The sequence below is a fragment of the Haemaphysalis longicornis genome, unplaced genomic scaffold (genome assembly GCF_048455015.1).
Source record: "Haemaphysalis longicornis isolate Haplotype H1 unplaced genomic scaffold, Haemaphysalis longicornis Haplotype H1 scaffold_3, whole genome shotgun sequence".
NCBI classification, from domain to species: Eukaryota; Metazoa; Arthropoda; class Arachnida; order Ixodida; family Ixodidae; genus Haemaphysalis; species Haemaphysalis longicornis.
In genome coordinates, this window is record NW_027526335.1 from 22,821,216 (window position 1) to 22,846,550 (window position 25,335).

The 25,335-nt window shown below is 48.8% G+C and overlaps 1 protein-coding gene across 7 annotated transcripts in view; it reads left to right on the plus strand.

Annotated features, from left to right (window-relative positions):
* The window catches only part of Cv-c (RhoGTPase activating protein), a 405,466-nt gene that overhangs the window by 159,062 nt on the left and 221,069 nt on the right, over positions 1 to 25,335 (plus strand). The window lies entirely within an intron of this gene.

Here is a 25,335-nt window from a genome sequence, read left to right on the forward strand (position 1 = left end):
GTAGCAGGACAGCTTTCCGCGGGACTGCTAATGACTATCGCGGGGCCCAGCAGCTTACCTGCCGTCGGGTTTCCTCTGTGCTCGAGCTTAATGCACCAAAACATCGCCGCCCCATCGAAGCTCCCTGTCGTGTACACTCGTTGCCCAAGAGATTAGTACTTTGCTTGGTTGGCTGTCGTTAGCGCCTCTCAAACTTGCCACTCTGCTGCTCCGGATTTTGCGGTCGAACCAGATGTGCACATGTGTGTTACCTTGGAAGTTTTGGTGGAGATCCGGGCATACACTGTGCCCAGATCAAAGATTATATATGATTGGCACCCAGCCCTACGCATGTGATCAGAAAGCGAAGCCGCTAAAGAACCAGAGAAAACGGTACTACGAAATGGAGGCGAAATGCGCTGCTTGGAAATGCAATTCACAACCGTATTGGCCGGTACGCAGTCCCAACGGGGGCACGAAACAAGACACGGTTGTTTCTAATGCGCGATTATGCATTCTTCTGAATAAGTCATGCTAATCAAACTTGGAAGGACTTAAGTTTTATCCTAGCAGGCAGGTATGGAGCTATCCTTTCCTCGGCGGCCTTGCTATGCAGGTGGAATGGTTTGGGAGCGGCTGCTAGTCATTTTTTGTTTTGGAATAAAAGTGCGACTGATAATCACCCATGGCTCTTGTTGAGATAAAACTTTCCCCGACTAGGTAGTCGTTTGAGCGGTGCCACGTCCTGTACTTTGTTTCGGAATGGCTACGATGAAATGCGAGTTACAGCTGTTTTCTGTGCCCGTACCCTTTCTGTAAAAGTTTGTGAATTGACTGCAGACGGCAACTTCAAATATTTTACAACTCCAAGATGAACTAATTAATTAGTACATGGGAATGAAGCTGGGAATAATTATAGAGTCATCTTAGAGGCCAATTGCACGTAAGGAACCTGCATTTAATTAAGGGCTACAGATCATTCGCGGAAAGTTGGCCTTGCATCAAAGTGCAAACGGATCGTGATACCAAGAAATCCCAAGGAATAACCAATGTGCAGATTTTTATGTAAATGTTAATATAGCTTGAATGCTGAGCTCTATCACAATAACCAATCAATGCGCAAAGCTGACGGCTGTCCCTCATTAAGAGGCTGGGACAAAATTGCGTGGTACGATCTTCGTAACATCTGGAACTTTTGTAAGCCGGTCCTGGGAGTGCAACGGGCATCGTTGAAATGGGTCGGTCAGTCGATCGGTGAAATGAGAAGGCGTACAGCAGTGAAAGAATAATTGAAAACAAAAGTGAGCAAGCCCGACGAACGACACTGTAGAGCCGTAGTCTGGACAGCTTGCGTCGCCTCGTCGGCACTGCTGAAAAGCGGGGGCCTCGAAGTATTGCTGCGCTCCGTAGTGCTCCCATGTTTATCCTTCTGTTTGTCTGGACGTCACCCGCGTTGCACCGTGCTTGCTGCGCTAAGTAGTTTCAACAGACACGCCTGTTCTTTTTATAATCATGGCTAACAGCTCGCGCTGGCGTCTTTGTTGCCCTGCGACATGGTCAGAGATTAGTGTAGAGCAACAACAATAAATGAAAAAGGATCTCCTAAAATTCGAACGCAAAAGTCGAAGCGTGCGCTTGAGTGTTTGTACGCCTAGAGGTGGCGTGTGCAGCGGGTTTAGGATAAATGACTAAGGTGAGACGCCTGTTCAGAGCAGCCCAGCGTTAAAGCAGCTTTTGTGGCGTAATGTGCGGCAGCTGGTGGCATTCGAATAAGATTACAACCAGTTCCAAACGAAACTCCAACGTGTCGCCTGTTTTACGAAACGCACGCGAACCTGGCAAGTCTATTCTGTGTAGGCTTCTTTCACCTGTGCGCGATGCGCTGCAACCCGTGTGGACTTTATGCGTGTGCCGGGTTGGCGCCCTTCGCTTGTTGCGTCATGGGAGCTTCGTTCCACCGCCGAACTGCCAACCGGTGTCGCCTTTCGTGCCTTTTTTCTTGTTTTTAGGCGGACTTGTGGTGTAGTTGTAAAGTTGGCGGGACTGACAGACACGCTGCCAGTCCTACTGGGTTGCCGTCTTGTCTGTTGCGTCATCTCTGTTCCCCATCCGGCACCGACCTGCCGGGTCTTTCGTGTTGCGTAACACGGTCCAAATCGTACGATACGTTGTGAAAGTGCAAGCCTTGTATCTTGGGGAACAGCGTGAAACGACGGGGACACAAAGAAAAAAGTGAACAGGACAAACGCTATCAACTCATTTTAATGGAAGGATGTTTAACTACATATACATACACACAATCCCCCTCCCCCACACCATGTGCCAACATCAGCCAAAATGAGTTGATAGTCACCGCCTGTCCTGTTCACTTCTTTCTTTGTGTCCCCGTCGTTTCGCGCTGTTCGCCAAGATGCAAGTGCACCAACTAGCCCAACTTGCCAACTTTCCAGGCCTTTTATACCTCACGAAGTTGTAAAGGGGTAGGTGGAGGGATCAAAAAGGACAAAAATTTATACGAAAGATGCATGGATAGAAGATGTTTGAGTCGCATGAAAAGAAGATGTACAACTGATACATTAATTGTAAGCCCATAACGATTAAGAACAACGTGCCACTACTCAGAAAGGACAATTTTTTTTTCGGACCTCAAGGTGAATGCGAGTAGTAGCGCTCGAGTGGGAATAAGCGCCGCTTGTTTATTCTTGGCTATGTTGTTTTTGTTTGTTTTCACGTGCCTTCAATGGGCGCCGCCTAGTGACGTCTCGCTCCTGCTCGTGATCCATCCTTCGTTCAGCGGTTTTTAAAGACGATTGTCTTTCTTGGCTACTTAAACCCAGAAATATTGGTCTGTCTGTCTGTCTGTCTGTCTGTGACTCGATTCAGCCACCCGGCCAAAGTAAAATGCATACTGCGCAATAGTCTTATATACTCACAGCCAAATGTGAGCGTCTAAGCCCGGCTTATATGTTTATACTTGTCAACTTTGCTGAACATGAACAAGACATTACGCAAATATAGGGCCGAAAATTGATACACAAGGTATATTTACAGTGTTCCTTTATTTAAAAAAAAAAAACTCATGGATGCATGGTCTTTCGACAGCCAATGATAATCTACATCTACTGCAGAAAACCGCCGCCTGCTGTTGCCCGCGCCACCTCCTGGCGGCATATGAGAATTCACGCGGCAACAGCAACGAAAGGTTCCACTAGGTCGGTTCCACGTTCTGCTTGGAACGCACGTGGAGCACGGCAACGCGGTTCTATAAACCTTGAAGTCGGCCGCCTCGATTCACGCGCGTCTCCGCCGTACTGCAGCTCTGGCATCTAGGAACCCGGCCTGTAGCAGTGGAACGCGGTAAATTCAAATCGCCTTGAGCAAACCTTTAGTGTGTTTACCTTGGGATGAGCGCGACAGAACAGGAACAGCATGAGAGGTGAGCGGGAAAGCAAAGGGGGGCATTTCTTTGGCAAATGTCTACAAAGACTATCGTCTTTTGACGACATTTGCAACGAAAGGAGCAGATACGCGGCCAATTTTTTCATACAGTGCCGCTGCGCCTAGTCCCTGTGCATTGCCTGGAAAGCTCATTCTTGCTCGCACGGCATTCTTTCGCTCTGTGACCTTGACTGACAAGCTTCGCACTCCGGCAGAACGACAGGCGCGATTTCACGTAGTGTGTGAACAGGCGCTCTCGCTCGCTCTCTCTAAAAGAAGAATGAAGGGAGTCACCGAAAATACTGCACGAAGCGCAGGAAACCATGCATCCCTCACCAGGTTACACACCCACAACGCTGCTCGTATTTGATTACAATCTGAACGCACCTTCTGATTGCGTTACTCTATTTCGTGTAGCGAACTGGTAGGGTGGAGTATGCGAACGAAATTGTTCGTTTTTTTTTTTTGTTGCTTGCATAGAAGCAACACTGCGTAGATCTGAATCGCAGCTGTTAAGTTTGGAAAGGCTCGATATTTGTAGGAATACCATTTTCAGGGACTTACTTGCACCACCAAGTTTCTTCCGCTGCGGGCGTTTTAATCGCTGGTATTTCCGAGCAGTAGTCGAACGCATGTATATCATGAGCGAGAAAGTGCTCTAAGTCCATGCGAGGAGGTCGGCGTTGAGGAGGCGGATGATGTAAGACGGGTGAAATGGGAGGACTTAAATGACCAGGTTTATCCGAGAAGGGAGTGGGAAATGCTCCAACTTGGTTCCCTCGCCTTTTGGAAGGTCACTCGCTGCCTCTGTTTCGGGATCCGGGCGCAATCGATCGCGCTCAGCACCGGCTGCAAATTACGGCGAGCCCCGCACGCGCCCAATTAGAGGGCGAGGGTTGGCGCACAGGGCAGCCCGATTTATATCCGATCCGCTCATTACTAAGCCGCGTGAGCGCCGAGTTCCGCCCCGGTGTTTGCTGCCGGGAGCGAGACAAACGAGTTCTCTCGGGCGCGAACTTTGTTGCCATTGGGTAAACCCTTTAAAGGGCGGAATATTGCGGCGGGGGAAATTTCTGTGAGCTTCAACACTGAATGCTATCAGGGTAGCACGGTGAATCTTCGATGAACTTTCGCTCACGTGTAGTTCGTGCGATGCAAAACTTTCGCAATGGGGGTGACCCGGTGCAGCTCTATTGTACACCGAACTGCGCTCGTGCGGCGGAACTTTTTTTTTGGCGTTACTAGGTCGATGTTATTGCACTGAATGCCGCGTGCGGGGAAAATACTGCGCCGGTGTTCCGGCTGAAAGAGATGAAGCTGACGCCGGGAGCATTGATGCGCTTGACGCATTGCTGCTTTTCTTTGGACACGGCACCCTTGCGGTGAGGGCGGCGCTCCGTCGTTCGCGTCTTTATCGTCGTTATCGTATCTAAGGCGTGTGACCTCGGCAGACGCTGTTTCCTTCCTGACGTGTATACTGTAATGATAGAGGTCGTAATATTCTTTTGAAAAATCACTTCTTCTTATGTTACCACCTGAAGGAGATGTGGGAGTGAAATTCTATCGGTTCCACTATGATAATGAAGTTCTCTGGGACATACCGTTATTAAATAAAAACTGTATAAACGAACAGGGAGGTAGTTATTTTGCATGAATGGACCCGCTGCGGCGGCGTAGTGGCTATGGCGTTGTGCTGCTGAGCCCACGGATGCGGGTTTCGATCCCGGCTTCGGTGGCCGCTTTTCAGATGGAGGCGAAAAACGAAAGCGCCTGTGTGGCGAGGTTTCGGCGCATGTTAAAGATCCAGAGGTGATCGAAATTAATCCGGAGACTCCACTGCGGCGCTCCTCATATCCCAGGTGTAGCTCCGGCTCGTTAAATTCCACAACCAATCATTTTTGGGTGAGTGGCATGAAGATGTTTTTAGAGAAACCGCCGCGAGTTATGCAAAATGGCGTGCAGAAATAACGGTATGGGGAAGCCTCGCCTTCTTTTTCCGCGCTGTCTTTAAAACGACGACGCATTGCCACCCGAATATTAGAGAGTCATAGCAGAGCGGAGAGACGGTCCCGGTACGGTACTCGGTACGCCAGTTCTTTGCCTCGGTGCAGACGCGGTGGTGCCGGTCGCCTGCCGGCTACCGGACCCGGGATCGGTTCTCCGCTCTGCTATAACTCTCTATTTTTTAAGCGGATGGAACAGACGCTTCCAATCGAGTTGCCACTGGTTACCGGTGTCGTCACATCCATTTTAGCTTCTTTGTGGGCACCTGTCAAGCGTTCAGATTCATTTAGCAACAGCCTGCGTTTTTCTAGCGTGAGCTACACTGGCCAAGGTTGAGCAGTTTCGCGTGGCTCCTGGAGAGCCGTGCTGCGCATGCGTGAGGAGCAGTGACGTCACACGGCGCACGGAACGTTGCTCGCTGCCCGGCGTCTCTCATACACCCCACGCGCACAGCGTCTTCGCCGACCTCCGTTCCGCACGTGGCGGCCCGGTCCACTTGATGATCATGCGATGTGGCCGGGTGTGGAACCGATGGCTCGATCGTCGCTGCAACACCGGCGTGCGCCTGTGGAACCAGCTTAGCCCTGGGGCGATTGGTGACGCTGCGCCGGAGTCGCTTGATAAATATACATGTGTCACATAATGCGTATGGCGTGTGTGTGTGTCATTGAAGCAGCAGTAAGCATGATAATCAAGCTAATTGATTGATTGATTGATTGTGGGGTTTAACGCGCCGACGCAACGCAGGCGATGAGGTGCGCCGTAGTGGAGGGCTCCGGATTAATTTTGACCACCTGGGGATCTTTAACGTGCGCCGAAATCTCGTACACACGGGCGTTTTTGCTTTTCGCCTCCATCAGAAAAGCGGCCGCCGCGGCCGGGAATCGAACCCGCGACCTCGTGCTCAGCAGCGCAACGCCTTAGCCACTGAGCCACCGCGGCGGGTATAATCAAGCTAATCCTAGACAACCAGGAAAGCTAAGAATAACCAGGTGAACCTTAGCTCACGCTACGTATATCCTGGCATAGCCGAGCTAAGCCACTGCTAATTTGTTCCCCTTTCTGGTTCTAGTCAAGGCAAGCTGTTACCCACTTTGCTTACTTTTCGTTTCGTGTCGCTTATAATTACTCAAAACTGGCATATACAACGCCGAAATTTCTTTCTTATAAGAAAATGAATTGTGGTTGAGTGTTTATCACTCCAGCTTTCAAATGCAGCGGCTGTCAAAAGCGCCAGAACGATTCACCAATTTGGCTGCGGCGTTAAAACTTATCGTCACCATAGGAGCACATGGTCTCCGCGCCCGAGTGATGGGCTCTGAGGTCTACCCCAGCTTCACCTGCCATACGTGGACGCTGGTGCACTTATGCCTCGGAAGTAGAAGGACGCAAACACAAGAATGCCGCGTGTCGAGCGAAGATGCAGGAGCTCGCACACTGAAACCCACAACCACCACTGCCACCTTTAGTATTACACCCATGGAACGCAGTGCAGGTTTATGACGCGCACAGCAGGCAGGGCGAAGAATCAGGACAACGCGAGGCAGGAACTAAACGTAGACAACGTCAACAAAAATATAAGGCTTTCGCCTGTGTCACATATAAGCAATCCTAAGTGTCTCTGATTTTTTTTTTCTTTTTTTTTTTCCAAGCCCGTTCTAAATGCTTTCAGGCACGCATGGAGGCTTGTACGCGCGCCCGCGCGCATGTGCGCGGAAAAATGAGAAAATGGGCTTGGCACTGCTAGGGACGTTTTCTTCTTCCCCGGAAAACGTTACACCCGCTCTTAGACCTAGGAAAACAAGCCAGTCTGCCATTAAAAAGTTTTTGAACTGTTTTCACAAAGTTTTGTTTGAGGAATCGCGTTCGTTCTGTTTGTATCACTGCGCCCCGCTTCGCTGCTTCTCTCTTCTTTTTATGTCTTCTTTTTATAAACATGCGAGTATTTTTTAATATTTAGCGCAGCGGATGTTTCCAGTATGTCGTAATAGCGTACGGCAGAAAGCTGGTGGGGAGCGCGGTGCGACGGAAGTGGCCTTTTCTAACATTACAATTTTCTCGTGAAAAGGGTACGTAAATCATGAAAACAACTGTGGTAGATTACTCTGTCATAGGAATCGGTAAAACACGAAATTGTAATGTGCAGCGAAATCTGCAGCTGAACATGATTTGCGGGTCGGCGGCTGCCTTGTGGGTGTGCTTGCGAGCGACGTCCATCTGGCGGGCCACTTCGGCAAAAATGTACTGGCGTCATTTCCGTGATGGATATGGCGTCAGTGACATCTCCGTGTATACCAGCATAAAACACTTTTGTGTTAAAATATAAAACCCGAAAACGAACAACCTTCAATATAACACACTCTTTAGTACTAAAGGTGGCTTCCCCGCAGTAAGACCGTGTGTGCAGTGGTGCACCCTTTACAGGCTGTTTGCTTCGTTGTACTGGCGTCATTTTCGTGACTGATATGATGTAAGTGAAATCTTCGTGAATCCCGGAATAAGACTTTAGTGTTAAAATTCACAACATGACTTGACGCATTCAACGCTTTAACATGTTAACTTAAGTATGTAATTTTCAGAACTTGCTTCAGTCCCGCTTTAATGCAGACCAGACTTGTTGCACAACACTGGGGCGCCGCGCGGCGAATTCCCAAGCGAATGCGATTCGTGCAGCTCGCGTCTTTGTGCCGAGGCGTTGCAAAATTGTGAATGTTCCGTCACCGCAAGTGCGCACAGGCAATGAAAAGGGAGCTTGGGAGTGCCCCAGTCTAAGCCCTCCGCCGCTTGCGTTTTATTTAATTTTCGCCGCCGGCCAGAGGCCGGCATTCGTGTAAGCGTGGTTGGTGGGGAGAGTATGCACGCTAACAGCTTGAAACGAGATCCCGCTTGGGCCGCCGGATATCCCATTGCTATTCTGAGTTTGTTCTCTGGCGCCCGCGGAATCAGCGTGGATTAGGGTGTCGCTCATAGGAGGGCTGTTATTTCGGGATTTCGTGGATTAGTTCCGCCCCAGCCGTGGGAGGAATTTGTTTTTCAGTGTTGCGCGCGCTCTGCGGAGGGCAACGCCCAATTAGGGACCTCGCCCAGCCCCCCCAATATCCCTCCGAGAACCTTTTGGAAGCGCCATTGTTCGCCCTGGGCAAATAGCGTGGGCGGGCAGAAAGGTGATTCCGAACTGAACGTCTGGTTTCCTTCTCTTTGTTTCCTCGTTTAATTGGCTTTCTGTGTAGTTCGAAGCATCGGCCGGTTACCCTTTCATCTATCGTCGTCTCTTGTTTCGGAACGACTAGACTGGCTCCTCGCGTCGGATCATGCGTTCCCGGCAAATGGGATTGGGGCGTTCAGTCGCAGTTTGGTTTCCAGTTTCAGTCGGGATGGAAGTGGCTGCCCGACGAATGGTACCGCCGAGCTGACATGCAAAACTTTTCGATTTCGACTTATTCGCTTAAGGGTAACATAATACTTGGAAAGAAGCGCCGTGTTTCACGCACAGCGAAAAAAAAAAAAAAAACACGATCCCAGAAATGACTCGTCCACACGCGCGACTAAACTTACAGACACGAGCTCTTAGGTCAATTTAGAAAGATTCAAAAAGTGAAGCAGTGTGCTACATCATGCCTTCACGGTGCCTTGGAATAACATACAGGTTACCGTTACCAACTGTATACCATAAGTATGTATGGAACAATTCGATCGGGCGATTGCAGCACTGTGCAGCAGCAACAACAACAACAACAAAAGCCGGGCGTTGCAACACAAGAGAGCAGAATTTTCGCAGTTATGTTAAGCTCGCCGCTGCGTTTGTAACGTTCTTTGTTCTTAAATTATACTTGGCGATGACGCATCTGAGGCGCTGACCTTGCTGGTTTGTGTTAAGTATTTTCAAGATTTCGAGTTAGTTTGAATCTCTGCGCACTTCCCCCCACCCCCTCCCCAGAGTCAGTGGTCCTAAAAAGGGCGTGGTCCAAATAGGATTTAGCTCCAAATAGGAGCAGGCGATTTACGAAAATAAAGCTTGAAGATTCATGAAGCTTTTAAAGTAAAACCTTTTCGAAAACGCCGTGGTTGCCGAGAGACAGAAATAGAAGAGACGATAGACAAAAAAAAAAGGGGAGGGGAAGGAAATGCCTAGAAGAGAGAAGGTCAACTCAGAACAGTGACAGTAAATTCCCACTTTCACTTCTTGCTGTTGTTGGTTTCGATTGCTTCAATAAAGCACGTACATAGTTTGCTTTCCCTCTCACGTATTTCTGTTTGTGACAACTCTTCTTGTTTTGTTTGCTATTTTTATAGGCGGAATGTTGGGTTCAGTTTTGAGACGAAAAGTGGATGTCACCAACTGTCCGGTGTACTGCCCGTACGATTTATATACAGCAGCAGGTAGCTGAACAAAGAGGGAGGAAGCATTTGATGAAGGGAGGACCATTATGTCAGGGCTGTCAGTGGCCTGTTCGAGTTGTGCTGCTTGTTTGATGCGGTCAGTCGGCCGTTTTCCTTGTCCCTAGCCAGCAAAGCAAGCTCAGTGAAAGGATTGTATACGGTAGAGGATCCGATTTTAAAAGGATGCTCCCCATATTATGGAGCATCGAGAAAACAGAACAATAGCACTATAGTGTCGAACAATCGACCATGCTTTCAAACGGAGAAATTTCTGCGCTGGCCTGCAGAGCCATCGTTTTCTGCTTGATGCCATCGATTATTTTTGTGTTGTGGCTTTGCGAACGAAGAAAAGGATGAGCTCTGGAAAAACAAGAGCGAGCAGCGTACGTTATAATTGCGCTTACGGGAAAATACAACTCTACGCCGTTTTTAATTGTTAGGTTGTTGCTGCAGTTGCACGCGAAGCATTTTAAAACGGTAACATCCCTACAATGGGTCTTGTTATTTCTCAGCTTGGGTTACCTCTTCGTTGGCGCTTAGATGAACTACACAAGACCATAAATGAATGCCGGCGTGATGCGAATTACCGAAGGGATCAGGCGAAACCCAATTTCGCCTGATCCGAGCCGAGGATGGGCTGATTGACGTCGGCCACTACGAAGACCCACCGGAAGGCACGCCGCAAACCAAGGTCGAGGGTGAGGGACCGCAGACCATACGTGGTGATAGAGGTAGAGTTGGCTGCACGAAGCGTAGGCCCAGGTGACTTAGAAGTACGCTCATCCTTGGTGGCTGGTAGTACACTGACCTCAGCACCCGTGTCTACATGGAAGCGCAAACCAGAAATGCGATCCATGACCAGGAAAAGGCGGCCGGGTTGTAAGGCGAGGTCACATGCCGCCATCAGTGATCTCGCCTCGCGTTTCCCGACCAGCTGCATGGGGAAGTGCAGTGACGGGCGCGGTGCTGGAAAGTGCGATGGTACCAGCAGACAGACGAGCTTCGAGGGCTGCGCGAGCAAGAACCTCCCGGGGAAGACGAATGACGGCCAGGACGTGGGGAGGAGCCGCATCGGTGATCAGAGGACGTCCTAAGCGCTTCAATGGAAGCGGCGAGTTGATCGATCCGAGCCTCTAAGCGGGACACGGCCGATGACTCTGCTGTCGAAGCGAGGGTAGTGACTGAGGGAGAAGTCGCGTCGTGAACTCTATCGGCAAGCTCAGCGGCGCGGTCGAGGGTCAAGTCCCCTGCAGCAGCCCAAACGATGCGAGTGGACTGTGGCAAGCGCTGCAGAAAGAGCTCTTTTAAAAGTGCACCGTTCGAGTCCACGTTGCTCGCGCCTACGAGCTGTCGCATGGAGTTGAGCAGCTGGGAAGGGCGGCGATCTCCAAGCTCTTCGTGGGTGAGCAGGTGCCGGAGGCGCGCGCTCTCGGACGCCGTGGTTTGGTCCAGAATACTCTGCTTGAGCCGCTGGTATGGAGCATCGTTCAAAGGTGCACCAATGACGTCTGCCACTTCATCAGCCACCTCAGGCGGCAGGTTGCAAAGCAAGTGGCGAAACCGAGTAGTCTCCGAGGTGACGCGGTGCAGATCGAAGACGGCTTCGACCTGGGCGAACCAAACGTGTGGGTTCTTGCGCACGAAGGTGGGCAGACGGAGCTGTATGACTGCGACGTCCGGCGGCCGCGAGGAAACGTCAGGCAAAAGAGGGCCCGAGGGCGCGAGGTTGCTGGGGTCGGTCATGTCTCAGTCCGGAGTCACCACTGTAGCGTACCGCGGGGTCGCAGCGCAGCGCAAGAGACAAGGTACCAGAGTGGCAGGCTTTCCTAATCGAACTGCCCGTGCCGTGCTGGCGCACCCAGCACGCGCCGCTCGTTTCTTTATTCTTCTCTTTCATAGCCGGCGCCAAGGCACCTGCTAAGAGCACCAACCAGAGGGCGCTACAGTAACATTCCTTGCCGAGTAGACACCCCCCCTTCTCCTCCCCCCTTAGCCAGGACCGTGTAACGCCCTGCATTTCCACAAAAATGCAGATATCGCGGAACTTCCACCTGTAGTCGCTATAATAGCGTAAATAGAGGTAACTGGTCGCACTAAATTTTGATAAACTAAAAAATAAAAAAAAAATATTAAAAAAGTTACGGAAAATGCAAAACGTATATGCATGGTATTTCCACAATAATGCAGATTTCGCAAAAGTTCCGCCTGTAATCGTTATGATAGGGTAAATGGAGATAATTGGTCGGATGAATTTTCGAAAAACTAAAAAATAAGAAAAATATTTAAAAAATACGGAAATTGGCAAACCATATAACGTTCTGCATTTCCACAATTATGTAGATTTCGCGAATGTTTCATTTTGAATCGTTATAATAGCCTAAATTTTGAAATTATAATAGCCTAAAACCTAAACTTTTACTGTAAAAACTCACACTCAAGACATGCGGCATAAGAATGCTACGCATTAGTAGATAGTTCTCCGAATTTATACAGAATTTTTTTGTCTTCCCTTGTGAATCGCCCTCTTGCAGTTGCAAGTCTCTCTCTCTCTCTCTCTCTCTCTCTCTCTCTCTCTCTCTCTCTCTCTCTCTCTCTCTCTCTCTCTCTCTCTCTCTCTCTCTCTCTCTCTCTCTCTCTCTCTCGGGTGTTCCTCCATCTTATGGTATACTGCAGAGCGAACAGAAAAAAAAAACACATCCAACTTTTGTTGAAGGGCGTTTGTTGTGATAGAAGCCATCCATTCCTGTTGGCGGCGATTTTCGAACGAATGTGGTAACATGAATCATCTTACTCTTAAATTCACGATACTGAGAAGTTCGCGTACTTACGCTTGGCCTTTAGAGGGTGGTTGTTTCTATGTAGTTTAATGCACTTATCTTGACTTGATAACGTACAGAGACTGGCTTGCTAAATTATTTCTCGGAAAGTCATTTAAGGTGACAGTTGGCCTGCTTCTTTCAGTTACGCTTAGTTCTAGGTGTTCGATGCGCGGATCTCCTGGCTCTGGTTTCCCAGTCGAAAAAAAAATACCAGTATGAATAAAAATTGCTCCGATATTAAAAAAAAAAGTTCTTAGGATGAAGCTTGTGTTGTACGACAAACGGGGAAATTTTGCGTGTGGAGGTAGTCGGGAGGGATAAGCGATAGTTCGTAAGGCCCCTGATGGTCACTCAAATCAGTGATGGAAATGCTAAAGGCATTTTCATGTGTCCGTCTTTTCGGGCAGTCCAGATCTCGTAATTCTCCAAAACGTGTATGAAGGCAATAAAGTGGTCCTTGCCGGCATGGCCCCGTGTAGCGACTGTCCTTGATTTTATGTTTTAGCAAGATACCCTCAAGCGAGGAAAAAAGAGGCCCGGTGTCGGAAGAGGGTAAAAAAAAAATGTGGTTGATTCCTCTGCCGTGGGAATCAGTAACACCCAGGAGTGAAATGTTAATCGAAATCTGCATCCTAGCATGACTTGCTGCTCGGCGGCTGTCTTGTGGGTGTGCGTGGCGAGCGACGTCCTGCTGTCGGGTCTCTTCGGCAAAGGTGTACTGACGTCATTTCCATATGACGTCAGTGAAATCTTGTTGGATCCCGGCATAAAACACTTTCGTGTTAAAATATAAAACCCGAAAACGAACAACCCTCAGTGTAACCTACTCTTTAGTACTATAGGTTGCTTCCCCGCAGGAGCAACCTGTGTGCAGGGGTGCAGCCTTTACAGGCCGCTTGCTTCGTTGTACAGGCGTCACTTCTGTGATGGATATGATGTCAGCGAAATATTCGTGCACCCGGGAATAAAACACTCTGGTGTTAAAAAAATAAAAAACGGGTTCGGTTGGGGTTTGCTTGTGGGCAGCAGATGAGTGAGAGAGCGCTGTCTGTCGGCGACATCAAAGCGTCGGATGCAAGGCGTATTAAAACGTGTTTTCCAGCCTTTTAATTCTAGACTGAGAGTAATGGAATCGTACGTCGGTTTGTTTAATTTGTCCTTGGCTCCACTTCCGGAAATGCCGGTTGAATAAATCCTGTCAGTTCCGTCATACTTGGGGCGGTGCATTTGTTGTTTACTTTTTACAGCTTTTTGGTACAGTAGCAGCTTTTCGTTGCTTTTTCTCAGTAATGTATTCTTAGAAAGTATTGACCTCAAGCTCGGCAGCCTTGCTTGCTTAGTTCCAAGTTACGCTCCGACGCTGACGTCTTATTGACTGTCACCACTGATATGTGCTGGGCGCAGCGCGTGCCGTGCCAAGGACGTCTGATGTAAACGCAGATACGCGCGACCTCTCGTTCTGGGCTGTCAACTGCTGCGCGGGGCTGTCATAGGGGCTGCGAATTGGGCATCGCATGATGCACCCGTCGTGCCCCGTTTCGGAGTTGGAATTTTTGTGGTCGCTTCCCGCCCTTCACCCTGCAATGTTCATACAGGAATTAAAACTGTCGGTTCGTTCAGCCGAGATTTGAGAGCGTAAAAGCAGAGCAAGAAATGGAGTCGAGTGCGTGGTAAATTTCGTTAGATTAAATCTCCTCCGGAACGGAAATAGGAGACTATCGGTCTTTTTTTGGTTAATTGTATTCCCATATCGCGGAACGCACGCACGCGCGTTCTCGGCTTCTGAAAATGCGTTCCGTTTCCAACATGAAGTAAAGAAATTCGGTATCCTGAATTCAGTCACTCGTGCGGAAAGCGGGTAGATGACGCCAAAAAAAAAAAAAAAAAAAAAAGCAGCTCGCGGAACGAGGATGTGAACTTGGGCTTGTGGGGAACCCATCTTAGAAAGTCCAACGAAAAACGAGGCAAGTGACAGCATGGTAGGAGGCAACTCAGGGGCGCTCGTTTTGCTTCGTTTACCGTGTATGGTTTTCGCGCTAACTTTTCCAAAACGGGACGTTAACATCACGCTTCCCGTGCATCCCGCGCTTGTATAGCGAAGCAGCAGCATTTTACGTATCGTCGCGGCTGCATTCTGAACCAGCATTCGGGTTTGGCGTCCGGGGAGGCATTAGAGTTTGTGATCCGCGCGTGGCTCCCATGGCCCAGATTTGCTGCCGGTATGAGGCCCTTGCGATCTGCCGAACCGACCGACTTTTCATCCCCAGAGGAAGCTGCCGGCTCCCGAAAACGTTTTTTTGTTTTTTGTGGTGGCTGTCGTATAGCGGTTTTTGTTGTAACTTCTTCACGGCTCGGAAAAATCGGGAGGACGTGTTCCATAATCCTGCGGTTCGCAGAGCTAAGTGACGTGACATATTGAACCGCACTGTGTGGCCTTGGGGAATGTTCTTCTTTCCTGACGAACTTTGCCGGGTTTCCGAGGTTTGTGCGGGCATGCCTTCCCCGGCGCTACCGCGATGCCAATAATACAGGAAGAAAATACAGGAACATGTCACATGGGAAGCTTGTGCTTCTGTAGTTGATGGGTAGATGCCTACCCTCCTCCCCATAAGAAGTAAGTGCAGCATGTAATGCGGGATACCTTTCCCGTTCAATTTTCCTTGGTACTCTCCCCTTCCCTTTTCCCAGTGCGCTCACACACCCGCATTACCGCACGGGTGACCTAAAAGGCTTCCAACGACACGCGGAGTATTAGTGAGTGGTCTAGCGGAAATTCCCAGCGGCGCGTTAGTTTGCCTAACGACATCGTCAGAGTGGGCCGCGACCCAGGCGCACCGCTTTACGTTCAACTGTTCCACGAAGGGATATAACGTGAGTGTAAACAAACTTGTGCGAGGATTATATCTTATTGCCATTATTTCGCGTTTACGTTTGCCCTGCTGGCGGAAAAGTTTGAGCGGAAATAATAATGCAGAATGATTCCGAAGGGACCAGGTGCAGCCTTCCGGTTCATGGCAGTTTTTTAAGAAGGGATATCTGTGCAGCGATATAGCGTAGTGCAACGAGTTTTCGCACAGCTTGTATTGAGGACGAGAGCTTGCTGTGTGCATGGTTGCAAGTTTAGAATGTTGACCTACTATGTTCCAGAGCCAAAGAAACTGGGCAGTTTAAATGTGTGGGCGGTAAATTTGGACAGCGGATTACACAAATACTGTTCGCAGTTCTCCAAAACGCTTTAGAATTTTATATCCGAGCCGATTCTATGCTTTTTGCGGAGCACCACCTTTCTGATATCGTTTTGCCAGGTTTTTGAGCGGTTAGATTTTTGAGCGGGAAACCTGGGTATGAGTATAACATGCGTCTTTATTTGGACCAAAAATGAGGACGCACGAAATTCATTTCACAGTTGAATGAAGCGGGCCTTACCGTCCCGTGGGCTGGAGGTGTACATACGTACGTCATTAAAGGCCGGCCCCCTCTTTCCCCTTGTCTGTTTAGTAATGATGGTTTTTTTTTTCTGTATTACAAGTGAAAAGCGGCAGTCCTAGATAATACACAACCTGCACGACATGACTATCTCGCTTCCTGAAGCTCTTGGCGGTGCATATAAATCCTTACAATCATACCTCTGCTGGAAGATAGATAGGAGTACGATAGCTTTTATTCTACGTACGGGCAGTGACAGGAGGCGTGAGCTCACGTCAAAACGTCCGTCTATGCACGTGGACGTGTTCACGCGCACACGTGCGGGGGCAATTATGAGTAGTTAACCGTGCGAAACATCCTTCCGCCCCGCTCAACTAATTTTCTTATACCTATTTTAACACGAAAGTGTTTTATTCCCGGGTACACGAAGATCCCACCCCCGTCGTATCCGTCACGGAAGTGACGTCGCCTGAAAAAAGTGTCATTGAAGCAGCGCGCGCGCCCAGATTCGAGCGCATGCTCTCTGGAGCCCTCTCGCCGCAACGGGAGGTACATGGCACTCTACCGACTGCGCTATGAGCGGAGACGCGAGGAGCTCTACGAACGCGGCTTATGTGCTTTGCTATGACTCATTCAGATGGTGCTGCCGTCTAGGAGAGGCGAAGCGAAGTAGCGCATCATGACGCTAATGAGCGCCCGCAGTTGGCGTCTCGATGTCAGCGCCTACGTGTACGGGGGACGCGCGTGAATTGAGGCACACTCCGCTGTGGCGTTGTTCCCATGACCGATGTGTTTCAAGTTGCTGTTTCTGTGCATGTCATTTGTGGTTTTGTTGTCCCGGAATTAACCGGTCCTTCTCTTTGTTTCTTGCGTGTCGGCGTCACTTCCTCTGGAGGAATCAGGCTCGCGAACCCTTCGCGCATGAAGGAAGTTACTTTAACATTCAACTGCTCCTGTGAAGGCACCTTTCACTTTCGTGTTTTACCGATTCCTATGAAAGAGGGATCAACCACAATTTTTTGTACCAGTCCGCTCTGTAATGCCTTTGGCCCTGAGGGTATAATAAAAAAATAAATAAATATGTGTCTGGGCTCGTAACAACAAACAAGAAGTTATGTAGCTCATGGTGGTCAGCGCAGACGAAAGCGGGGTAAGAAGAGTATGGACGACACGAGGACGATGCTCTTCTTGTCCCGTTTTCCGCGTGCGAGCGCCGCGCATGCGTGTAGGAGCGGGAATACGAAGTACAGTTAAACCTGGGTACGACGGAGTTGACAAAAATCCGCAATTTTTCGTTACATACAGGTTTCGAGATAAGGCGCGCGTGAATGAAGCGGAAACGAAACCAAAATGCTTGACATCAGTGATGGTGAACTAGCTCAAAAGGACTTGTTTCACAGTGAAAAACTGCGTGATTTGCGACCGCTGTTTTCCCACAAGCTTAGTCACTGCGCAGCACTGCAAAGAAGCAGGGTCACTTGCCCCCGTATTCACAAACGTAACTTATGTATCCCTTATGCCTTTTGACGATTTTCGCCGCCTTAACCTGTTTCAAGGACCAAACTTATCCTGAAAGGGTGCCTTTTCTTGAACTTGATGCTCTTTTCCGCACTCGTTATTGCTGAGAGGGTATACTAGCTGGGAAACTGTACTCGGTGGTGACATTCTTCTTTCTCATGATGTAACAGCGTACGGAACAAGACGAGGAGCAGAAAGCATGGGACGAGCGCTGATACTAAGCGCTCGTCCAGGGTCTTTCTGCTCCCCGACTCGTTCCCTGCGCTGTTACTTCATGATTCTAAAACAACTGGCCCGAGTTTCCTTTTTGCTCTTCTTTCTCGCCGGCGAAGATGGTATTTAAAATTGCGAGCTTGTCTTGAGGAGAGAAAACTTTTCGTTTTCTGGCAGCTGAACTCATCACCGACGAATCGACACAACAGATGGCAGTGGAGACTCGCGACTAAAACACCTAATCGCCACCGCACTGACACTGAAAACTCACCGTACTTTATGGTGCGGGCAAAGTTTGCTAAATTATTGCATTTTCCCAGCCGATTTTTCAGAAGTGCAAAAAACAATGCCTCATTCGTTACATCAAGGTTAACTGTCCCAACGCCTTCGTTACATAGAGGCCGCAGACACATGGGTTTCAATGGGGCTGGCAATGGGGAATTTAAAAACTTCAATCCAGGGATTCGTTACGTAGAGGTTCGTTACATCCAGGTTTAACTGTGCTTCACATTCGCATCACACCCAGTCTGTGATGCAATCGCTGAAAACTGAACTTGCAGTGGCACGCCGCAGTTTCGCAGACGTCAGTGATTGTGTACCAGGTAGTCGATAAAACGCGATCTCGAGGCACTCGTCGTGCCAGATGAGATTTGGCCTCTCAAGCGACAAGGCATGAGGCTCGAACAGGTTCGGGGAGTTGGGCGTTCTCACACGCCTCAACAACCACCCACTTCCGGGGCCAGTGACTACTGCGCAGAGAAGTTGGAGCGACTTTTCAGTCTGCGTGACACTGTGGTTTTTCAGTCGTGCCTTAGCGGTGTGAGTTAATGGGGAATCGGAACAATTCTGCCCATTTCTTGTTGACGTGATGAGTCTTCATGTAAGATGCTTTGCATATCGTAGATAACCGGCTTAATGATTTCTGCAGCATTTGTTTTGACAGCGAATGTTATCGCACTATTCGTAAAGAGTGACCGTATCTTTCGTAACGCGGCGATTAAGCTACCCGTGCTGTGTCTTTTAACTCTTGTTAATTGAGGGTACTGCCAGAAATAAGCGCGGATTGCTTGCATTATGCGCTTTTCCAAGAAGGGCTCGCTTGCATCCGTTCGGGTTTAATATGATAGCCTTTTTGTCCAACAAATAACTTTGTGTTTTTATAGAGTTGATACTTAAGAGGAACTTCAAGGCGAGAAAGCACTAACCCTTTTTTAATTACTTCCTTTACGCTCTCAATTTTTCTGTCTGTAATTAGAAAGTATGGGGTCTTACAAAAAAAGAAAAAAAAAAGGTGAGGTGCTTAGTTTTATGTGATGTCAAAGTCTTTGAAGGCCACATTCTGAACTTTGTAACGTTATCTGGGCTCCTTCTCTTTCTTCCACGAATAAAAATAAAGCAGGCATATTTTCGGAAAGTCTACCGTTCACCGGAGTGCGTGGAAGTTGTCTGGGAAATTTTAATTATGCAGCACTCTGTTACGTTCAAGACACCTTTGGCGGAGCCTCGCGAGCGGCTGGACGCTAAGCAAATTCGTTCGCTCTAGTTTCTTGTTTTCGGAAGCTCTCGTGCCTTTCTGAGCCGGGTCGCTCGTTATGTGCCTGCTGTGTTTGACGTGCCTCTAAATTTGACACAGCCGCCATTGGTCATCCTGCTTCTAAAATCGCCCCCCCCCCCCCCCTTTTTTTTTTACTCTGCTGTCCTTGTCAACGTGTATTTTTTAAGAGCTTACGGACGCGCTAAGCGGATATTAATTATATTGCGTCGTAACATTGACATAAAACTAACAAAAAAGAAGGGCTACTGGAAAATACGTCGCCCACTACTGGGAGATATTGGGGAAAACAGCGTGCGCAGGGCGCTCTTATTTCATCGTGTTGTCGGAGCGAATTAGCCGATTCCTCGGTCTATATTGCGCAGCTTTTAAAAATATCTAGCGGGACATTTAAATTGCTTGTGCGTGTTTGGGTGTGCGTAAGCCGTTCGCAAGGCACATCTGTCGCTCTTTAAGAATTAGAAAGACCGGTGACCCGGCGCCGATTTCGAGAATTCGGGCGATTGGGTAAAAAATAGCTGTTGATATAACGTGTTACCGTTTATGTATATAACAAGCAGCAAAGGCCCCATATTCCTCTCCGCCTACAGTCCCCGCTTGAAGCGAGGAAGATATTTTTCGATATTTTTTATCAATCCTTGCGTTTTCTTTTTTTCTTTTTTTGTCTGTGCTCGCGGGGAATGAAATTGGTTTGCGAAATGAAGGTTCGGATGCTCGCCGTTTTTGTCGCCTCCGTCACCTGGAGAACGAAAAAAAAAAAACTGTCATAAAGGTGCGTGGAAAATGGGTCGCTGGAAATGATTTCCCAAGTGTAAAAAAATGGTGGAAAAGAGGGCTATATCGGCTGTGCGAGAAGTTTGCAGCAAGCATAACAATGCAGTCTAGTTTAAGTACATTAGATACCCTGACCAACAGGTCTTAGTCTTATGCCGAAAATAGTCTCTCTCTCTCTCTCTCTCTCTCTCTCTCTCTCTATGATTTCTGTCCTATAGGTTGACACAAAACAATAGAAAAGATTTCTCGTGCAGCATATCTTATTGGTTTTCTTTCTCGCGTCGATTTTTTTACGCGCAGCTTTCTTATTTTACGAGCATGTTGACCTGGGTGCTGCGCAACAATTCCCGCAAATTAAACGCGATCCCTTTTAGCGAACGCATACTCCCGAGTGAATCGGCGCAGTGGAAATTTGTAGGATTTTAATTTTATTCTTCTAGAGAAATACGGGGCTGTCAGAATTACGTATTCATGATACCGATGGAGATAAGGGTATGTGGCATTATCTGTCTAATCCATCGCAATCTGTCCTGGGGAAATGGATGCGTAATTTGCTTGGATTGATTTAGATTGCATTGGAGTAGCAGATTTCACATTTTCGCACCCCTTCTTCGCACATTTTGAGCAAGTCGGCCGCGATACCATTATATTGTCACGAAGCCAAGGACAACGCAGTTGTCTTGATGGAGAAACAAGTTTATTGGAGCGAACTTGTGCTCCCCTAACAACTCAAAAGAATACAGAGGCGGCGAAGCAGCGGTCAACAAAGTGACTTGCGTCGGCGAGCGTCGCAGAATCGAATATCCCAGCGTCTGCTCTGCAGGCTTTTTATCTTTCGGCGCGCGTGGTTCTCGAACCGTCGATTCGCATCGAGAACATTGTAGATCCAAGAAGATTATTCCGGGTTGTTCACGTTAGATCGGAATGCTCTCCCAATCAGAACAGATAACACATGCGGCACAGAAAGAAAGAATGGAACACACGCTTTCCTTGGCACAGAGATAACACAGACCGGCGCAGCCGGGAGCCGGGCGGTAAAAGTAAAACACAAACAAACAAACCCAATGCATGGTTCGCTGCAATATATATATATATATATATATATATATATATATATATATATATATATATATATATATATATATATATATATATATATATATATATATATATATATATATTTCATTATCAGGGCTACTACGCGTATAATGATTTTTTAAATTTTTGTAGGCTAAGCTTAAAAGTGTGACACGGAGACACTTTTGATGGGAAGTGTCGTCGTTGAATACCGCCTTTGTCAAACAAAGAAGTGATCCCGCTTTTAATGGCCAACCTCGCCGTAGTGACTCCAAAGTTCAATTTGATACCAAAAGTTGAAGTTCGCGTCCGCGATGATTTAACGTACAAAACAAAAGAAACGATAACCTTATCCAGACGGGAGAAAACCTATATTGAGATCGACGAGAGCTTTCCATCCTCCTTCGACCGGATCCGTTGGCGGAGTCGTTTCACTGAAAGCGCTCACACTTCAACACCGGCGCTGCAGATTAAACGATTGAGTGTTCAGGGGAGTGGAGGCCGCGAAACGGGAGACGTGGCCTGTGCCTGTCTGGTTTCCGTTCACGCGTTCCAGCTTTGACTGAGCACACGCGGGGGCGGGGGCATCGGTAGTCCTGCATGGAGCTCTTCCACGGACGCTCTGTGCAAATATCGAGCTCGTTCAAAACTCGGTCGTCAGGGCCGCCCGTTCACACATTGCGATCGGAGCGATGAGGCAGCGTAAATTGTTAAGATCATCCCGATTTTTCACCCCCATATCGCCCTATACCTGTCCTCAACGAGCGACAGGTTAAAGTGCCCCCCCCCCCCCCCCTTCCCCCTTCTCAGTCGCTAAGCTGTTGCGCTGCTGAGCACGAGGACATGGGTTCGATCCCCGGCCGCGGCGGCCGCTTTTCTGATGGAGGCGAAAAGCAAAAACGCCCGTGTGTACGAGATTTCAGCGCACGTCAAAGATCCCCAGGAGGTCGAAATTAATCCGGAGCCCTCCACTACGGCGCGCCTCATCGCCTCCGTTGCGTCGGCGCGTTAAACCCCACAATCAATATGCTTTCGTCCCCCATCTCTAAACCGGCGCTGCAGATAGCGTTCATTTGAAAAATAGCTCGGGTTTAATGGTTCAATATGAAAAAATGGCTGACGATTAGGATATACCCTAATGCGAAATTTGTGCGCAGCGCGAACTGCAGTCTTCTCGGTTAACGGCGCATAGCTGGTGTGTCTCACGAAGTGGTCGCGTGATCAACGAATGCACAGCGGGGCGCGCTACTCTGCCGTTACCTCGCAGCGCGTCGGCGCCACCGAGCATGCTGTTGTAAATTTTGTTTTAATCTCCCGCGCAAATGTCACGTGGTTGGGATGAGCCACGCAACGAGCACAACGACGAATGACCCGAAGGACCGATAAACGTGGAGCACGCGCCGCGTGCTGGACTTCTGTGCTTTTTGTGAACTTGAAAGAACAAGACGCTTGCTTTCATGAATGTTTGGATTTGCGTGAGTCATCACTGGGGAACCAGGGAGCCCAGTCGGCGGCACGGGAGTGTACAACCTCTTAGTCATTCGCTGCTACCCGACTTGGCTCCTCCACCTACTGAGACATTACCACCAGAGATACAGCTTCTATGTTACAAAAAAAAAAAAAAAAGACCGGCTCAAGGCCCTGACTCCAACCGGATTTTTATCCGCTCTGCCCTCGCTCCCAAGATCTTCCGAAATTTTCATAAACAAATATTTTGCCAATGCTAGCCTTACCCCTGAGACCCTCCGTAAATGGTACACCCCGTCTCTGACGCCTCGATGTCCCTTCTGCGCCTCCCCCTCGCCCGCGAATCTCCAGCACCTAATTTGGCACTGTCCGAAGTTCGCGCACTACAGAACCTTCAAGCCTCCTCCAAATGCAACATCTCTTTACATCGACCCTCGTACACTGGAACCCTCCATGCTGAATTTAATTTCACATTTTTCTATAAAAAGCGGTCTAGCGCGAGCAGTTTAAAGTCGTGAGCCTGCTCTCCTCGCCCCACGCGGCCTCTCAAGCCTTCTCAAGGAGCCCACCTGTTTTGGGTCGAACTGTTTGCATTCAAGATGTCCCAAGGTACAAGCCCCCACCTTCTACTCCCACTTCCCCCACTTGACGTAGAGTCTTCCTGCCACAATAAAGGCTGCCTCCTCCTCCTCCTTCCTTTCTTGGGTGCCGCGAGACGCCAATTAAGGGCGGTTTTCCCACACGTGTCCGGCGCGTGCTGGGCATCTTGCCCTCCCCCACACACTTTCGGAGGAGTGTCTGGGGCCGCCCCAGCAAACCGCCCTCCCCCTCACAATTTCGCTTCGCTCTCCTCCCACGTTTTCTTTCAGTCATCGGTGTTCCCATCATTAGCACGGTTATAAATCTGGCGAGGACGCCATACCACAGCAGCGGGCGCCAAAGCGCTGCGCACTAAAAACAAAGCTTTAAAATCGCGGTTCCGCGAATTGTGTGCGAGACGCCAAAAATGAGGCCAGGGGAGCGTGAGCTGTTTGTAAGGTTTCGCGTGCTTTTTTTTAAAGACGATAGTCTTTCTTGGGTTACTTAAACCCAGAAATTTCGGTCTGTCTACATGTCTGTATGTCTGTCTGTCTGTCTGTCCGTCTGTCTGTCTGTGACTCGATTCAGCCACCCGGCCAAAACAAAACAATGCCTGCGCAATAGTCTTATATAGTCACAGCTAAATCTACCCGTCTATGTCCGGTGTATTGTTCACACTTGTCAATATTGTTGAAGAAGAACAAGACATTACGCAAATATGAGACAACAAATCAATACAGAAGTGATATTTGCAGTGTTCCTTTATAAAAAAATCAAACATGCTTGACTTTTGCGAAATTAAATACTTCATCAACTGCAGAAAAAGAATTCACTCCGCCGTCGCCTGCTGTCGCCTGCGCCACTACAGCTTCTGGCGCCATTTTAAGAAATCAACCGGCAACAGTTACGCAAGGTTCCACTAGACAGGTTCAACGTTCTGCTTGCAACGCACGTGCAGTAGGGAAACGCGGTTCTATAAACGTTGAAGTAGGGCGCCTCGATTAACGCGTGTCTTCGCCGTACGGCAGCGTTCGCATCGAGACACCCGGTTTGGAGCAGTGGAACGCAGGAAATTTAAAATGATTTAAGCAAACCTTTGGCGTCTTTATCTTGGGAGGAGCGCGGCGAAACAGGAACAACGTGAGAGGTAAGCGGGAAAGCGAAGGGAGGCATTTACTTCGCAAAAGCCGATAAAGACGATAGTCTTTTGACGGCATTTACAACGAAAGGAGCAGATACGCGGCCATTTTTTTTCTCCCTTTGCGTCCCTCGGTTGAGTTGTGCGTGCAGCATATAAACGAAGCCAAAACAGACGACTGGGCGAGTTGGTACATTGTCTTGCTTGGTAACAGCGCAAAATAAAACAGGACACAAAAGAAAGAAGGAACGGACACAGCTGTGTCCGTTCCTTCTTTCTTTTGTGTCCTGTTTTATTTTGCGCTGTTACCAAGAAAGCATATATAGTTATAAGAACGTAAACGTAGTATTGACACTTATCGATCTTATACAATGGTTGAGCGCATAGTTCCGTGGAACACTTGCTTCAAGAAGCAGCCGTACGGTATGGGCGCTAGTTCAACCCAGCTTTCATGAGAGTCGGGCGTCTCGTGCCAGAAGTATTTTTCCAGGAAATGTTTGCGCCGCCGTCTAGAGACGCGGGCATTACGAGCGGCGGCCGTCCTAGGATTTGAATGCTTCGCCTAGATCAAACCACTACCTCGGCCTGCACAGCGTTAACCCTTTTGAGCGAGGGGCGCGGATACCGTGTACTGAGGGTGGAGCGATGTCGCTCGTTAGCGCTTGTCTCAATTAGTGGCAATCCTTGCACCAGCGTTCCGGTCACGTTTCCTTGTTTCCAGGTACATCTCTCTCTCTCTCTCTCTCTCTCTCTCTCTCTCTCTCTCTCTCTCTCTCTCTCTCTCTCTCTCTCTCTCTCTCTCTCTGTATTTCTTTCTTTACCCTTATCCCCCCCCCCCCCTTCGTCCTTCCGCTCGACCTATTCCGACCGCTCTTTTTTTCACCAGGGTTCGTCTGTAACCTATTCTGAGACGCAAAAAGACATCGTTCCCCTTGGCTTTGTTTCATTGTTATTATCACCAGAACGGGATC